The 19075-nt window shown below is 36.3% G+C and overlaps 1 long non-coding RNA gene across 2 annotated transcripts; it reads left to right on the plus strand.

The window, feature by feature from the left end:
- Window positions 14379–18931, plus strand: LOC109822455. 2 transcript variants are annotated; one of them, XR_002242132.1, is made up of 6 exons: window positions 14379–14620; window positions 15583–15702; window positions 17655–17921; window positions 18014–18145; window positions 18318–18528; window positions 18686–18931. It is a non-coding gene; the product is annotated as an uncharacterized LOC109822455 (long non-coding RNA). The 2 variants fall into 2 exon arrangements; XR_002242131.1 differs by lacking the exon at window positions 14379–14620 and having other exon boundaries at window positions 14975–15702.

Raw genomic sequence — 19075 nt, forward strand, 5'->3', positions numbered from 1 at the left:
TGCGCCAAAGGAACACTCTAATTTTTGGTGGTATCACCATCTGTCAGATTAAGAACCACCACTTCACCACCCTAGAATCCAAGGTGGAAGCAGCATCAGACATAGTGTGGCAAAGAAGTCGATACCCACTCTTGACTGTGTAGCACCCCTTTTCCTCATAATACCAAATGAATCTGTCAGGGACAGAAGAATGGGGCCGTGGGATAAGTGAAATGTCCTCCCGATCCACCTGCCAAAAGGTATTAGCAATCAAATCATGATTCCAAGTACCCGAAGCAGAGATCAGTTCAGCCACCCTCCTGGATGGGTCAATCAGAGAAGTGATTGTCCTGAAAGAAAAGGGCCTTGGGATCCATAGGTCATCACTAATAGAGACACTCTGGCCATCACCTATCCTCCATCTCAGACATTAGGCCAGGAGCTCACGCCCCCAGATAATGGTCCGCCATAAATAAGAACAGCTAGGGCTAGCACCAGTTGAAAGAAAGTCTGAGTCCCTAAAGTACTTCCCCTTCAAAACCATACTAGCCAAAGAAGAAGGGTCCTAAATGATCCTCCAGGCTTGCTTAACCACTGGTGCCTAATTAAAAAATCTGTAGATCTCTAAAGCCCAGACCACCCTCTGCTCAACACACCTTCTGCCACCTGACCTAGTGAATCTTCCTCTCACCAGAAATTGATCCCCACCAGAATCTCATAATGATAGACTTAATCTCCTTACACAAAGAAAGGGAAATACAGAAGATACTCATCACATAACATGGAATCACCTGCAAAATAGCTTTCACCATAACCTCTCCCCCCCACCCAGCTGAGAAGAGCCCTCCTCTAAGCTTGGGCTCTTTTCCAAACTAAGTCTCTGATGGAAGCAAAAGTCTGACAACAACTTCTTCCAACCATCGAAGGGGAGGCCTAAGTACCAATCATGTGATTGAGCCCTATCAAGCCCTAATACTGAAAAAATAGAGGCCCTAGTATCCTCATCTACACGGGGCTAAAGGTGATGATAGACTTCTGAAAGTTGACTTTCTGATCGGTTGTAGCCTCATATAGCAGCAGAGTACTCTGGATAGCCTGTACTATGGCCTGGGAAGCCTGAATAAAAACCAAAGAGTCATCTGTAAAGAACAAGTGAGAAATCCTTAGCCCCGACTAAGAACAAGATAACCCTCTGATGCACATATTCTCCTCCTGTCTAATGATCAGTGAAGAGAGAGCTTCCATACAGAGAAGAAACAAATATGGAGATAATGGGCATCTCTGTTGCAGACCACGAGTAGGAGTGACCTAACCTATAATCTGCCCATTAAGGCAAAAAGAGAGTGAGGAAGTGGAGATATAGTCCAAAATAAGATGCCTCCAATGATCTGGAAAGCCCATGACCTGAAGGGCCTTGTCAATAAACCCTCATTCCACTCTATCATATACCTTACTCATGTCCAACTTCAGTGTCATATAGCCAGACCAACCCCGTCTCCTCTTCTGCAACGTGTGGAGAAGTTCAAAAGCAATAATGACATTGTCCTAAATAGATCTCCCAGGGACAAAAGCACTCTGAAAGCATCCGATCAATCCGCTAAGAACCCACTTTAGCCTATTAGCAATGGTCTCCGTGATAATCTTGTAGACCATATTACATAGGCCGATGGGTCTAAAGTCTGCCACAGTCTCAGGTGAATCCTTGTTAGGGATGAGAACCACATTGGTCTTATTCCAAGACCTGATAGATGAGCCCCCATTTAGAATCTTCAAACATGCAGTCGAAATATCTGGGCCAATAACAGACCACTGGGACTGGAAAAAGGATGTATGGAAGCCATTTGGGTTAGGTTCTTTTGAAGGACCCATAGATCGAAGAGCACTCCATACCTCATCACCTGTAAAAGACTCAAAAATGATCCGAAGGTCATCCACCGAAAGCTGTGAAGAGATAGCACCACCCACCTCAGCTAAAACCTCCTCTGAAGGAGTTGAATAAGAAAACAACTCTGAGGAATAATCCTCAATAAGCGTTGTAATTCCCACCTGATCCTCCACCTAAGTGCAATTCGGATGACGTAGACAGCTAATGAAGTTCTTCCTCCTCCTAGTCAAATCTCTCATATGGAAGAATTTGGTGTTACAGTCCCCATCTCGGAGTCAATCAACCCTTGCTCGCTGTCACCAGAAGCTCTCTTCCCTATACTCAAGAACCTCCCTCTCCTTCTCAAGCCTTTGAATCTCAGCCATACGATCCCCCACATTAGGAGAATAGTGGAGAGGCTGGAGTGTTCACTGAATAACTGACAATCTGTACCTCCATTTGCCAAAACGCTCTTGGCTCCAACTACTGAGTTTTGTAGCACGAGACCCTAGATTCTAACAAACTGACTCACATAGATCCTATTGTGTGGAGATCCTAGGCCAGGCCCTGCTAATAACATCACTCAAATCATCCTCTTTGAACCAAAAGGTCTCAAAGCGGAAAGGACGAATATGCCTAGCAGGAGGGGGGGGGGCGAGGAGCAACAAAATATAACATAATAGGACGATGACTAGAAATAGAAAATCCTAAGTGGTGTATCTCAGTAGTGGGAAATAAGTCACGCCAGCCAGAGTTAGATACCATCCTATCCAAGCACTCCTGGATATGAAATGTACCTCACTGACGATTAATCCAAGTGAAGGTGCCCACGATACCCCAGATCTAGTAGCTTACAATGTAGCGGAACACTCTGGAAATCTAGCATACTCGAAACATGTGCCTGTCTACCACCCAGCTTCTCCCTTGGGCTTGTGATGGCATTAAAGTCACCTCCACATAACCATGGCTTAGAGGAAAGACCCCTCAACCATCTCAACAGATCCCAGGACTGGTATTGTAAGTGTCTCTGGGGATGGCCATAAAACCCGGTGAACCACCGGTTCCTTCCCACAGAGTTAACAACTGATGCGTCAATGTGCCCAGGAGAAAAAGAATGGATGGTCACATCCATTTCATCACCCCATAGTAACATGAGTCCACCACTTCTACCTCTACTATCCACCATAAAGTAATTTCAGAAACCCAACTAAAATCTGATCATCTGTGCCCACCTACCAGAAAGTCTAGTCTCCAAAAGAAAGCCTAGACTTAGGGAATGAGTTTGTAATATCCTGTGGAAAAGCAGTCAACGTTTTAGGGTTCCCCAGTTCCTGAACGTTCCAGCAAAAGCAACGCATGGCTCCTGGCACCCCTGGACACCAGGGGGTGCCTTAACAAGAGTAGAATCTGGACTGGGAACCACTAATCATGCCCTCTTCTCATCTACATCCGGAGGATCCTTCAGAGAATCTTTCCTGCGTTTGCTCCCTTTCCCTTTATGTTTGGAACCTTGCTGCCCAGACCCTCTAGCAAGCCTCTTACAGGTCAATAAAGCCCGCTTTCCCGAGGTGGATATGGAAACTGTAATATCATGGAAATCATAGCCCACACCAGTATCCATGGACAAGGTTGTAGGAGGGGTCTCACATCCCATCGTGACTGGAATAATCTGCAGTGGAGCACTACCACCTAAGTCATCAACCTGAGTATCATCTGAGACCACCTGAGAGGATGGTTGTTTCTGCCCCTCACATTCTGCTTCAGTTACTCCAGAAGACTGAGTCTTAAAGGCCTTGAAAGATGGAGGGGGTTCTCTGAGCCAAGAACCATATTTACTTTTGGATAAGATAAAAATACCATCAGCTTGTACACTTTGTTTGTCACACTCAAGAGCTTTGTGGCCAATAATACCACAAGAAAAGCAATAGTCAGGAAGTCTCTCATAGGTGAGATAGAGCTTCTCAATCTCCCCGGTCTCCTCAAAGCAAACATGTATGTCTCTTTTTAGAGGCTTAGTACTATCCACGAGAATCCTCAGTCGCATCTTGTTATCCCGCAAATCAATCCTTTTAAGTTCTCCTATAAGTGAGCCATAGTCTCTAGTGCACCTATCGTTCATTGCAGCAAGTGGTACATTCTTAACATGTACCCAATGTTTTCCTCAAGAACAATATTCTTTGTAACTTCTATTAAAACATTTAAAATGGAACAAAAGAACAAGCTTTACAAGTGCAACTCTCCTCTTTACAAAAATAAAAAAATAAAATTTTGCTCCCTAGTAACATGTACAAAAACTCCTAAATAGTAGTAATATTTCCAAGTCGGAGACGAAGAAGGTTTAAGGTTAATGTTTCAGCGAGAAAATAAGAACCGAAGTAAGTGTCTTAGCAATGTAAGACAAATACTCTTCTCAATATCAAGTCTAAGCTTAAACTCAAGGAAACACCAAAAGACTCTTAGAATGCTCAGGAGTGAATGAAGAACTCTCTCTTGCTCTCAAAGTTTGCCAAATGCTAGCTTGGTACACTGCACAAGTGTGTAGGGGAGTATTTATAGCAGCGGGGAGCCATAACCGTCAAAGAGAAGGCAAACAGCCCCCTGACCACTGTCTTATGCTTGCGAGATAGTGTTTACTGTCTCGTCTAAAGGAGACAATAGCAGGGTTTTGTAACCACCACCCCACTACCTTGAAGTGCGTCAAATGGTGCACTTTTCATGGGTAGTGGGCGTATTTCCAGGGTTAAACTGCTCACAATCATTAATGAACTTCCTCAAGCAGTTATGGAGCCAGGTGGACCCCACAAGATCTCACAAAAGCGCCAGGAAAGATTGGGAGATTGTCTCACAGTTTGTAAGATAGTCATCACTATCTCGCATATGCGAGACAGTGGAGACTGCCTCACCAACAGTGAGACAACTCCAAGTCACTTCAGCTTGGCTTTTTGTATCTTCCTTCGCTTCCCTTCGTGTTGGATGATCTTCTCTGACTTAGATGATGGCATTCTTCATCTTCTCTCTGACTTGAGCTAAGTTTGGGACCCATAGGTAATTTTTGATGCCTACACCCAAAACAGAGTTGAAGAGAAATCCAGAAAAGTTGGGGCATCAACCCCATGAGGAACAATCAAATTGAACAGGTTCCTTTCAAAGCACCATGGTCCACCATCAAGCACTCTCTCCCTGTCTGCATCGGAACCAAATCTGAAAAGGAAAGTTTTCCTTCCACTGTAGGGTTCCACATGGAAGGGGACATCTACAATCCAGACCTTCCTAAGGACACGCTCAAGGCCATCTCTATTAGCAATCCTCCTACCAAAAACCTTCCCCAAAAGACAATTGTTGAAGGAATGTGAATCTGTTCAGTTCTTGGTTGACAGAAAAACAGGGTCATCTTCGTCATCTAAGCTGCATTTGGCATAAAACTCGGCTAGCACATCATCATCAATTCTCGCCATGTTCCAACACATCAGCCCCCAAAGACAGAACACAAAAAATACCAGGAGCCCAAACAACCAGCAAAACAACAAATAGTGGTGGCAGCGCTCCGAACTAGGCGGAGAAACCACCGGTTACCACTGGCAATCGAAGATAAGAGGGACTGAATGACGGATTTCGCAGTCGACGTTGGACCCAGAAAGATGAAATTCGAATGAGCAAAGACGGAGAGAAAAGACACCAGAAACCGGTGTGAGTCGTCGAGAATGCGCTGGAAATCTCGGATGGAGACACACCGAGGCCTTGCCAGTGGGAATCATCGATGGGGAACCCCGAGAGCTGCTGCTAGGGTTGGGGACGAAACTCAGATCTCGCCAAATAAATTCACTGCAAACTGTCGGAACGAGACATGAAGGGTCGTGCCGCACGAAGAAGGTAGAAACCGGCCGGAGAAAAATAAAAGAGACAGTCAAATATGGCCGATAGAGCCCCATCATGAGGGAGGGGGAGAGAAGTGTTACGCGTTTTCAGAGAGAAAACGGAACGAACTTTTGCTTTTTCTTTCTTTTTTATGTTCTAGTTAATACTAAACTATACCATTGCAATTTAAAAATATCTCTAATTTGTGGGATATGTATTTAGAACAACCCTTTTTTATAACCCAGCCCAGAATCAAACCCAAGATAGTGGGAGCTGCATTAGAACCTATCAACGATCCAAAGGAGCTGCATTAGAACCTACCAACTGTGATGGGCCGTGAAAACCTCATTTAAATTCTAAAAATTATAGAGAACCCTCTAGAAAAAAAATTTAAAAATTACAAACCATCTCCTTTAAATTCTAAAAACTATACATAACTCTCTTGAAACTCCACAAACTACAAATAGAACCCTTAAAAATATAAAAAATATAATCAACTCCTAAAAAATCTAAAATTACGAACATGCCTCTAAAAAATCTAAAAAATATAAAAAAGACCCTAAAAATTACGAAGAACTACCACAAAAGTTTGAATATTACAAATGGTTCCCCCCAAAGATACAAATTAATAAATGAACTATTTTAAAATACACAAATTAGAAACAACGTCATGAAAATTTTGAAAATTACATAGAATTCTGAAAGTTATAAACACACATTATTAAGAATTCTCTGCCACAAGTCATTAGGGGTTAAGTGAGAAAACTATAAACTTGTTGGGTGTTTTCTTCTAAAATTTATTGGGGATATTTTGGTTACTTTAACATACGTTAACTAAGAGCGTCAATTTGGGAGTTTTCTGCCAAAAGTTGTGGGCGGCTTATTGAGAGTTTGAATGGTATTGGGGCTTTAACATGAAATGCCCAATCTTATTGGGGTTTTAGTGAAAAACTACTCATATTTCAAATTTTAAGAGAGGATAGATATTAGGAGGCTGTAGAAGACTGTGCTAGTGGTTACTTCATTACGATATATATTATTTGTCAAATTAAGCTAAGAATTGAAATCCTGAATAGACAAGAGAATCAAGTCAAAGCCATCATAAGTAAAAAAAATATGGATCTCCTATTTTGTGAACGGAAGAACAAATTAAACTACATAAAAGAATAGAGATAGAAACATAAATGATTTAAATCCCCATTTATATACAAACATAAATTTATGATTTACTATAGCTGTATGTCTAAAAAAAAAAAAAAACTATCACGTATCCATCAAAACTTTGGAATAAAAACTATTCATACACTTATTAACAGAAGTAGTGTTTTCTTTTTTTAATTTTGGAATACCATAAAAAAGAGGGATATACTAAGGGAGGGATTAGCGATTAAGTCGTCTAATTTAAATGTTAAAATTTGATATAAAAATTACCCACGTTCTAATTTTGTGTTTACGTTATAAGAAGAAAAGAGCACAAGCTCAAGTTATTTAATTTTAAAGAAGGAGCAACAATCTAAAGGGAAAAAAAATTCAGTACAATTTAAAAATTTAATAGAAATAATTTTAAGTTTTAGAAGCCAAACCATAACTAAAAAATAAATTCATAGAGAATAAAAATGTTAGATATACAAATAAAAAATTTAAATAAATCCATGCAAGCACGAGCATAGCACTTGTTAAAGTGAGGGACAAAAATACGAAGGAATTGTTGAATGCATTCCGATGTTTTCCTTTACAAGTGAGAGCCTGAGAGGTGATGGATGTAAATTACATACTAAGACCAAATATCATCAATTCACATATCTTTTTGGACTGCTATTCTTTTTTAGTTTTTGGTTCTAAGATATTGTTTTGTTCATAGTTTTTCTTCATTTTCTTTTCTTTTGGTTATAGGCTTATAGCCTATTGTTTGATTCCCAGCTTTTCTTCATCTTCTTATTTCTTTTTTATTGGACATCCCTGCAAAAGTCATGAGAATTTAATGAACATGGACCATGAACACGACTCCCAAGTCAATAGTTCACGGGTCTTCGATTCTCCGAGCATGCACAAAATTGTGAGTCTGTGCAATAATTCTGAGGCATCAGAGAAAGTAGTGCAGACACATGTGCAGCCTGCAAAAGCAAAAATAATGACAATATGACATTTATTTCAAAGATACGATGATGAAAATTGATCATGTTTTTTTAATTTTTAGGAATATGGAAATTGATCATAGAGAGAGAAGCAAGAAGGGAAAAAAAAAAAGAGAAGTTCATCTCTAGATTTCCCTTTCTTTAATATTTATAACCAATGGTTAGATTTTTAATGAATATTTGAGATTAATCAAAGTTCATAATAAATTAAATAAACTAATAGCGACAACGTGCATGTATAAAAATGCTATTCATTTGATTACATTATACTTCAAACTAACACTAACAAAGTAATAACTTTTGAGTTAGGAAGATGAATTATATTAAGAGTAATGACGACTAATACAAGAGTTGTACTATTCATTATTACTACGTACAAAAGTGGAACCTTTTCTTGTAGATTGCAAAGAGAATTTATGGGTTTTTATAGACCACTTTTTTTGTGTTTAATAGTACACAAGTAGTAGAACTCTTATAGCAAACTTAGCATTTTCCTTATATCGATTCTCTATTGATAGCTAGGGGTCGAAGTGAACCGAATAATTAATAAATAAATCGGTTTTTTTTCGTCCAGATATTCGATCAAGTTCGATTCGATAGTTCATTTAGTACTATACAAATAATTTTTAGTATTCAGCTTATAAATGAATAGAATTTAGCGAAAGGTATGTTCGATTTGGGAGTTCATTAACTATTCGATTAATGAATATTTGAGATTAATCAAAGTTCATAATAAATTAAATAAGCTAATAGCGACAGCGTGCATGTATAAAAATGCTATTCATTTGACTACATTATATTTTAAACTAACACTAACAAAGTAGTAACTTTTGAGTAAGGAAGATGAATTATATTAAGAGTAATGACGACTATATACAAGAGTTGTACTATTCATTATTACTACATACAAAAGTGGAACCTTTTCTTGTAGATTGCAAAGAGAATTTATTGGTTCCTAAGGACCACTTTTTTGTGTTTAATAGTACACAAGTAGTAGAACTCTTATAGCAAACTCAACATTTTCCTTATATAGATTCTCTATTGATAGCTAGGGGTGGAAGTGAACCGAATAATTAATAAATAGTTCGGTTTTTTTTTCGTCGAGATATTCGATCAAGTTCAAATCGATAATTCATTTAGTACTAAAAAAATAAGTTTTAGTATTCGACTTATAAATGAATATAATTTAACGAAAGGTATGTTCAATTTGGGAGTTCATTAACTATTCGATTAGATTTTGCATTTTAGTCATATTAATCGAACTTATTGCAATTTGACTTATGTAAATTTTTATTTACAAATGTCACCCATATTAAATAGGTAAGAGTGGATTCTAGAGCTAGGGTTTTCACTTTTCTCCTTTGCTTCTATTAGCCTCCTCCTTCAGATCTGACTCCCAATTAGATTGGCTCCTCTCTCCCCTCTCTTTCCTCCTTTAGATCCGACTCCAAGTGGATTCTAGGGCTAGAGTTTTCATTGTTCTCCCTTAGCTTGTCGTTCACTCCTCCCTCGAAGCTCGTCGTCCCTCGAATCTCATCGTCGACTCCTCCCTCGAAGCTCGTCATCCTTTGAAGCTCATCGTCCCTCGAATCTCATCGTCGACTCCTCCCTCGAAGCTCGTCATCCTTTGAAGCTCATCGTCCCTCGAAGATCGTCGTTTACTCCTCCCTCAACTGTCTTCCCTCTCGAGTCATCAAAATGTAAGTTGAAGCTTAAAGTTACCATTATTCTTGATTTTTAATTTATACTAATTGCTAAAGATTACTTCTTTATGTCTTTTACAGATAATTTTGCACAAAATCTAATCTCATACCTTGCGGATCTGTAATTTTAACCAGCTTCATTTAATTATCAGAGGTGAACTCTCATCTTTACTACCTAATACAGCTCAATGTTTTTCTATGTGGCAAGTGACGTAAATCATTAGTGATACCATTAGTTATCAATGATGCTCTGATGGTCATTTGATTTGCTCGACCTTAAAAATAGGAGTCATTAGTATGCGTAAGTGACTGGGAAGTTAGGCAAGTGACATAAGTCATTGTGTGCTAGTAATATCTTTAGAAGAGAAGAGAAGTTGTGTGCTTTGTTTGATAAATAAAGCTACAACTTTGTCCTCAGATAACAAAAAATATCACATAGATGAATGTGGATTTTGTGATCGGGCAGTTAGGAATGCTTTAACAGATAGTATTCCTTTACGTCTCGTTTGGTACGTGGGAATGAAGTCAAGTGAGAATGGAATGGAAGAAGGAATGTAATGGAATGTATGTGAGAATGGAATGGTCATTCTCATTCTCTTGTTTGAGTGCGTTTGTAGAATGAAGCTATTCTCATTCTCTTGTTTGAGTGCGTTTGTAGAATGAAGCTAGAATGAAAATCTAATTCTCATTCCCATGTTTGGTATCACTAGTTCACAAGCTAGAATGAAAATCTAATTCTCATTCCCATGTTTGGTATCACTAGTTCACAAGTAAGAATGGAATCTCATTTTCTAATAATGCCCTTATAACAACATATATTTTTAATAAGATAAAAATAAACATTAATGATAATAACTAAAAAAATTATTTATGCATATGTTATATTAATCTAGGTATGTGTTATACTAATGCGCATGTTATCGATCAGGTGTATGTTTCGTTTATATTTTTTAAACAATTCTTACTATTTTCTGCATATGTTATATTAATCTAGGTATGTGTTATAATAATGCCCTTATACCTCTATATATAGTCTAGACATGATATGATTTTGATAATTTTAATATTTTGGCCAATTTCTCAGCGAGAGTTTCCTCTTTTCATAAATATTGGGTCAAATATTTTTCAATCAAAAGTTAGATTTATTGTTGTGCATGAACCACAATCAAACATGTACGCAGTGGGTACATATAGTTCTCTATGGTGGGAAAACAATAACAAAAGTTTAAAAAGAATATAATATGCTGGTGAAAATAACAGACTTTAAACATTGGTGAATAAACAAAAAAAATTGATTGACTAAAAAAAATATTGACATGAAAGAATTTCAATCGGCAAATAATATATAGTTTCAGTTGTATCTGTTTTTATATTAAATTGTGTTGTTCCTATATTGAGCAATTGTGATATAATAGACTAATGAAATATGTACCGCTAGTTTTAACATGCTACTGAAATATATACCACTAGTTTTAATCCCTACCCCGTAAAAAATTCCTATTGTTCGAATATAATTACTAGCTGAGAGAAAATGAGAATACATAGTCAAAAGCCATGATTTTTAAATTGATTCTTATCATTAATAGGGGTATAATTAAAAAAAAACCTAACTAATTTGATTCTCCCATTGAATGAGAATGATCATTCCCTATCTTTTCACTTGGAATGCTCATTCCCATAAAAAGTGGAAATGACCATTCCATGGGAATGGTCATTCCAACATCTAAAAATAAGTTTTGTTTGGTATGAGGGAACAAGAAGTGAGAATGACATTCCATTCCACCCCATTCCCGCATACCAAACGAGGCCTAAGAAAATAATCATATAAGCTGAAGGTACAATCGAAGTAAGCATTGGGATCTCTTTTTGAAGATGTATCACCAACGAAGAAGCACCTGAAAGGAAAAGAAGAAATCTCAATGACAAAGAAGCAGATGGGACTGAATGAAAATAGAAGAGACATTTTATGAATTACTTGCTAAAGATGTCACCCTGTAAAAATAAACTCAACTAATGAAGATCAGCTTCCACATCAAATCCATAAATTATGTCCTATGATAAAAAAAAAGAACTTATAACCAAAGACAATGTCATTTGGGAAAGATTTGGAGCAAAAACTCTCACTGGAACTTGATGTTCAAGTATCCATTATTAGAGTCCACTCTGTTAAAATTGATCAACATCATTTAATGTAAAAAATCGTTCATGACCTATGATTTTATGATGGGAAATCAAGATATTTGGGTCTTGATCCAGTGTGAAAATTAGTATTTTTATTTTGTTTTGATTTTTAAGCAATTGAAAACGATTTTTTTCATAACATGATGCATGTTGATTTATGTACTATTCGTGTCGAATTCGAATAGTAATGTGATACTGACATAGTGGGTAAGTTGGTATCTTGGTAATTGCTATATTGTTGTAGATTCCAAATATATTGATTTTTGAGTAATTGACGAATAGATACCGAATAGTTGATGAATAACTTGATATCAAAACCATGTAATATTGTTAATCGAATGTTCGGGAATAGTTACCGAACACGTACACAACTAAACGAAGCGAATTCGAATTCTGAAGATTATTGGAGTCGGATTCGAACACGAATACAAATAGTGCTACTTGAGCCGAATTCATATAAGGCACTATTTGTTCAGATTCGATTCGTTTCCACCCCTATTGATAGCTACTGGGCTTTATTTCATATTAGTCCCTTACATCTTTATTATTTTGAAATTAGTCTAATCGAGGCTAAGAATAGAAGTAGAGATTGCAATTATTAATTTGGAATAATTTATGAGATGTAGAGACCTAATAATAGTTTCAATGATTTAAGAGACTAATTCAAAAATAGGCTAGATGGTACTTAAATACCTTGTAGTTACACAACCTTTATACTTACATACCCTAAGCTATATTTTGCAGTACTTATATACCCTAACTTGTTCACCGTTTAGAATTTGTTAAACAACATTAAAAATCACATCAAAAGACAAAATTGCTCCTTAATTGAAATTAACATTCCACAAGGGGAAAACCCCATTTTTTCCATTCTTTACCATGACTTTTCCCAAATCAACATTACCCTAGTTGTACAAATTGAGAAAAAAATTGAAATTATAATTGAGATCTTCAATTGGGGATCTTGGACAATCGTCAAACCAAAGGATTGGAGTTGCTGGATGACTTAGAGTTGATCCAAAGTTTGAAATCATGTGATTGTTACTCAGACTGATGGATGTTATCCAAATACAATTGTTTTTTTTTTCAAAATTTGTTTATTGTTTACAAGTGATGGGCTAATTGTGTGCCCATGGTTGCAATTGGAAATTTTTGTTTTTTAATGAGATTTTTGATTGAAGTTGGGAATGAAGCCATGACTTTAAAATTAGAATTAAATTGTTTAATCTTGTCCGGCCATTTCAAAGGAACCGTAGTCTTATCTCTTCACCAATACCATAACCACTAGATACGGGTGTAAAAGAAGGCGATTTGTTAAGAAATAAGAAAGAAAGCAATATGTGATTTAAAGAAGAGGAAAACAATGAATATTAGAGAAATTGGTAGGTAAAAGAGTACATATCACAATCAATAGGGTAAAAGCAATTTTAAATTCTCATGTGATCAGGAATATTCTACGGAACATTTTGTTATATGGGTAATAAAAGGTACCAACATGCAATTTTTCAACAAGTTAGGGTATATAAGTGATATGAAATACAACTTAGATGCTTAAGTGTAAAAAGTGGTGTAACTATATGGTATTTAAGGGATAGCTTAAATATTGTTTTTTTGGGATACATTTGCTTGTTTTTATAAGAAACGGTTAATAATGGTGTTTGTTACATTTTTTTTCCATGCTTATTGAAATTGCTTCTGCTTTTAAGAGGGTGTTTTTAGAAGCAATCTCATGGTGATTTTTTAATCAGCTTATGTTTTTTTTAGTTTATATACCATGTGGCATTTATCTGTTGACAATAATCTTTAAGCATAGTTTTGCCAAATGCTTTAACTACTTTTAGAATTAGACTTTAACGTATGATTACTAAACGACTATTTTCATCAGCTTATATAAATTTTTTATATAGGCTACTTATATTAGCAACTTATTATAATCTCAAGCAATGCTAAACTGGTCCTAAGTGCTATTTAGCCTAAAATTTAAAATACCTTAATAATAGAGCTTAAGTACGCATTAAATGCTCAACTACTCCCACAAACATTAGCTAGGCATTTTATTTAGCCTAAAATTTAAAATACCCAAGAATGGTGCAAATTACTTCGGTTTATTCTATGCATGCTCTTCTCTTTTGTAAGGGATAGATTATAATATCCTTGCTTTTATATGCCTCTGAAAAAATATTTCGTGACCCACACTTATAATCGAATTTTAACTGTTCCTGCAATCTAATTAACAATAATTACAAGTTTGCCCGGGGACCAATGAGATGTTCGAGCTAAATAAAAATAAAAAATAAATAAAAAGAGGGGTGGGCAAGAATTAATAAAGGAAACCAATTAATCCCGCATTTACTGTCATCACCTCCCTCTACATAAAGAGTGATAAATAGCTCCATAAATTCACTGCCTAATTCATTAAAAACCAAAGAACGATGTGAGCCTGAAACATTTACTTCTCATTTTTTATTATTTATGAATCTCGGCAATCTGAACCGAAATCTGAACCGAAATCAAACTATAATTTTTTATTATTAAAAACCCAAGCCCTCTCTCAGCGCCTACATGGCAGTGGTCTCCGGCTTCACCCCCTCCAGCAGCCTCCTAACCGCTCCCAAGCCCCCTCCTTAGGTTGACGTGGCTCTTGGGAGCTTCCAACTGGGAAAATTTTGCACAAAGCTCCCCCCAACTTCTTCTTCTTGTTCTTGTTTATTCCATTTCCCGATGAAATGAAACCGCAACAAACTTCTACGCATCTCGATTTGGTCCGATCGGATTGGGGTCGATCGATGGGCTCAGGGACCAGCAAGGATCCGTCGCCGGCGACGAGTGGGCCCCGCCGCCCGAGATCTAGGGCTTTCGGCGCCTCTTGCTTCGGCCTCTCTTCGAGCCCTCCTCGTGACCCAGTAATCAAAACCGATGCTTTTCCCTTGTTATTTTTTTGATCCCTTCCGTTGCCCAGTTTGGGTTTGTGGCTTTAAATTTTATTGCTTGATCCAGGAGTACGGTGACGATGGAAAAGGGAGCTGATACAAAGCTTAAAATAAAAGATAAAAAAAAAATAGTTGAGATAAAATATTAAAATAGAAGAGGGGTTTTTTTGATATTGTTGGAGCTCCTAACTAGGAGCTTGTTGGAGCTCCATAAAAGAAGGAGTGCCTCCCAAGACTTAATTTGTTAATTTTTTATTCTAAAATACTTGAGAGCTCTTGAGAGCTTGCTGACTAGGACTCCCAACTGGGAGCTTGTTGCACTTGCTCTAATTGTCGACTAAATAATAGACCATTGTGATTAAAATAGCGGTTCTTCGGATTTATCTTAGTGTAGAGTAAGTTAAGTTAAAAAAAAAACATAATTCCTTCTCTTGCTGAAACTCAACCTACAAATCTTTGACGATGTCTTACTTTCTTGCAGTTAACCACTATTAAAACCTGACAACCTGATTATTTCTTCAAACAAGTTATGGATCAATTTTCCCTGAAAGACACTGTTGAAAATTAGTAGATTGACAAATTATCAAGTTTTTAATAGTGGGTAGAAATGTGGACACACTATCAAATTTTGAATGTTACGAAATATTCTTTAAATTTCAACAAGCTGCTAACCACATGTTCTAAACTCAAAACACCAAAAACACTGAAAACTTTTCAGGGACCAATAGCAAAGTATAAAGTCTTGAGGACTAACTTCGAAATATGAAGATTTGGTGTACAAACTTCAAAAAAATGAAAGATTTGGAGACCAATATCGTGAGAACAAAGTACACAAATTGAATAATAATAAATTGATCTTATAAGAAGCCCCCTTTCATTGGGCCTTCGTAGAAGTTTCACAGAAAATTACAACTCTCTCTTTTCTCTCTTATCAGTAAATAACAATTTTCTCGCCGTCGAGTCCTCTCTCCGACGATGGAAGAAGACGATGATGAAGACATTACTAGTAGAATATCAGAAGCCTAGATTGGATTGGGAGGCATTGGAAATTTTAGGTGAGATTATTTTCGTGGCTGATTTTTTTTTCCTCTCATTGTTTGATGTTTTCTCTATTGTTTCTTTATTGAATTTATAGCATTGAAGTCCATCTCCAAAGATTAAAAGTAGTACTCTTACCTAATGCCGTGTTTTGATTTTTTAGTTTATTTTATATTTTTTGCGAGCTATTGCTAGGTAAAATTCCAGCTTTTTAGTAAGTAAAATTGGGGATTGCCAATTTCTTTCCACAATTTTTGAATATAGATCTCCATGTCCCGACCCTCTTCTCTAGAGTTCAATCAGGCATCTCAACTTTGCTCTCCATCAACATTGAGCTCAAGCCTTCATTGTACCCATCTAGAGCTAGCTCAAATTGCTCCGTTGGAGAAGCTAAAGAAGCCCCTATGAACCCTAGATCGATGTTTGCAATCATCATTGAGAATCTTTGTTCATGAGTCAGAAATAGGAACATTTTTTTTTTCTTGAAAATTGTTATTTATATTGATTGTAGGTTTTCTTTATTTTCATGTATCATGCAAGTTTAAGGAATACTAATAGATTTGATCTTTAATGCCTAGAAATGGCAGGTTCTGTCACTTGTTGGAGTGGGCCAGTGACTATGTGTTTAATCATTTTGTGATAACATCAGTTTTGGTTCAATAGGAGTCCTTATTCAAACTAACCTATACTTAAGGTGTGAACAATATTATTGACATGTACGCATTGCGTGCACTGAAAAGTACATATAATATATTAATATCTGAATTAATTCATGACTAGCTAAATTATTTTTAAACTTAAAACCCACAGCTATCTTCTTATCAAAAATAAAGATTCATACTTTGTGTTGATTTATTGCGTGGATATGTCTTCAGTGACTATTGTTTGAAACCTGAAAATGAAACCTCTTTTAAAAAGTTTTGAAGGGTTATTTGCAGTAATGTTTTTACACACCTATTTGTATTAGGATATGTGTTAATGATAAATTTTGTTTACTCAACACAATTATGCAATGTGTGAGGCACGCATCACATGAAGTGAAGTACTAGCTAATAATACGGTTGTCAAAAAAGAAGAAGAAGAAGCTCATTCAGTGTTGCGTGAAAAAATCGAGAACTTCTTATTAAATCTTTTCTTGTAACTTGTAGATAGAGTTTTGCATGAAGCTCGTCGATTCGTGCTGCAAATAAGTATGCAAAACTATATGCATATCTGGTGTCTAAAAACTCAATAGGATGACATCTTACCTGCATTTGCCGGACAAAGGATATATTGTATCTTCTAATATATTTTTAAGAAGTATCTTCTTAATACTTTGAAACTCCAAAATTTGATACTCAAAGTGTAAATCCCATTTCACTTTGATACTCCCAAGATATTTCTTTGACATTTTGATAACCCAATGTTTCAATTAAGTTGCACGTTGATACCCCCTGTCCATATTTTGTTAGATTCCTACTAAATTTATACTACATCCTCAACATGTTATACATTAAATCTCTTTTACCCAGTTAGTAAGCACATGATACAAATTTAATACAAAATCTAACGATAAGTAGATAGGCGTATCAAAATGAAATGAGATTGAATCTTTGGTTTATCAAAATGGTAAGAAGGTACTTTGAAGTATCAAAGTGAAATGGCATTGAAGCTTTAGGTATGAAATTGGTGAAAAAATTATGGTTTTGAAGTGAAAAAGTGGATAAACTTTGGGGGAATCAAAGTAAAAAATAAATCTCAATTTATTTTTTATTTTTATCTGCTTCTTTCATTTGAGCACTAGTGAGACAAAACATATATTTTTCCTGAAATTTACCATTTAAAGGTCTGAAACAAATAACTATTTATATGATTGTGTTGCCTTATCAGTTGCTATCAATGCCCTTGTTTGTATTTCTTTTGTTCTTAATAGAGTGAAGCCACTTTTTGACTATTGCTTTTGACTGTATCTTGATTGTATTGGATTCAGGTTGCTGTTAGTGTATAACGGCGTGCACCTGCTGTGAAGCAAAAGAAAAAATCACTCATATGAATCGATAATTGATTCAACTTGCACCCCAAGACATTATCAACTACTACGCACATCATTATTCGTCTTGGGGTAAAATCGACGCAGCTGGATGCTATACTTGTTCTATCATCAGAGCCTTTGAGTGTATAAAGCAAAGAGGGGGTGATGTACAAAAGGGATTGCCCCTTCCATAAGAGCAAAAAGGACTGCATGGTGCGGACGGAGGTAATTAAGATCAAGTCTATTCAATTATTGTGTTTTAGCTTTTTCTATCTAATTGAAAAAGTATTATAATATTAATTTTGTTTATTTTTCAGAACACACCAATATATCAGATACTGGGTTATGAGAAAATTAAAACTGAGGACGAATAAACTTTGCTATCGCGTGTCATTGATCACCCCATCGGTGTTGTGATAAAAGTCAGACTTGAATTAAAGAAGCTCAAGGTGAGTAGTTTTTGTTCTTTTTATATAGTCCTTTTTATGTTGCGAAATCCTTAAGATCTGTGGCAAAAGTCAAGATTGTGAAAATTCATATGTTTTTTTACATAAATTAAAAATTGAATAATTGGTTCGGATATTAATAATTAGTGTAATTTATTTTATTCTATCTATTCAGGACGGAGGGTTTACAGGGTTCCCGACAAGGGTGGAGATGCACGTTATTGTTATCGTTGGGTATGATGTAAAGGATGTGATCAATTATTAAAAAGTAATAAACAGTTGGAGCATGCAGTGGGGAGAGGATGACTACGGTCTAATATGCCGAGATTCCAGTTTACATTCCAACAACAAATCACTTCTAATTGGAGTTTCCTATCCGATTCTTAGTAAGTAATATACATTGGTCTATTTAAAATACTTCGACTATCTCGTTCAATTCAAAATCCTTTTGTGAAAATCCATATGTTTTTACATAAATTCAAAACTGAATAATTGGTTCGGATATTAATAATTAGTGTAATTTGTTTCATTCTATCTATTCAGGGCGGAGAGATTTACAGGGTTCCTGACAAGGGTGGAGATGGGTTGCACGCTGTTATCGTTGGGTATGGTGTAAAAGATGTGATCAATTATTGGAAAATAATGAACAGTTGGGGCATGCAGTGGGGAGATGATGACTACGGTCTAATATGCTGAGATTCCAAATTACCAACAAATCACTTCTAACTAAAGTTTCCTATCCGATTCTTAGTATGTAATATATCTGGTCTATTTAAAATACTTCGACTATCCCGTTCAAATCAAAATCCGTTTGTTGACCTTTATACACACATTGACCAACAAGCGGGGTACCATGTGTGGAGAAAAATTAATATCCTATTGCACTAGCTATTTCCCCCCTCATGTTTAATTGCAGATGACTAGTGAAGATAT

Source organism: Asparagus officinalis, chromosome 8, assembly GCF_001876935.1.
Source record: "Asparagus officinalis chromosome 8, Aspof.V1, whole genome shotgun sequence".
NCBI lineage: Eukaryota > Viridiplantae > Streptophyta > Magnoliopsida > Asparagales > Asparagaceae > Asparagus > Asparagus officinalis.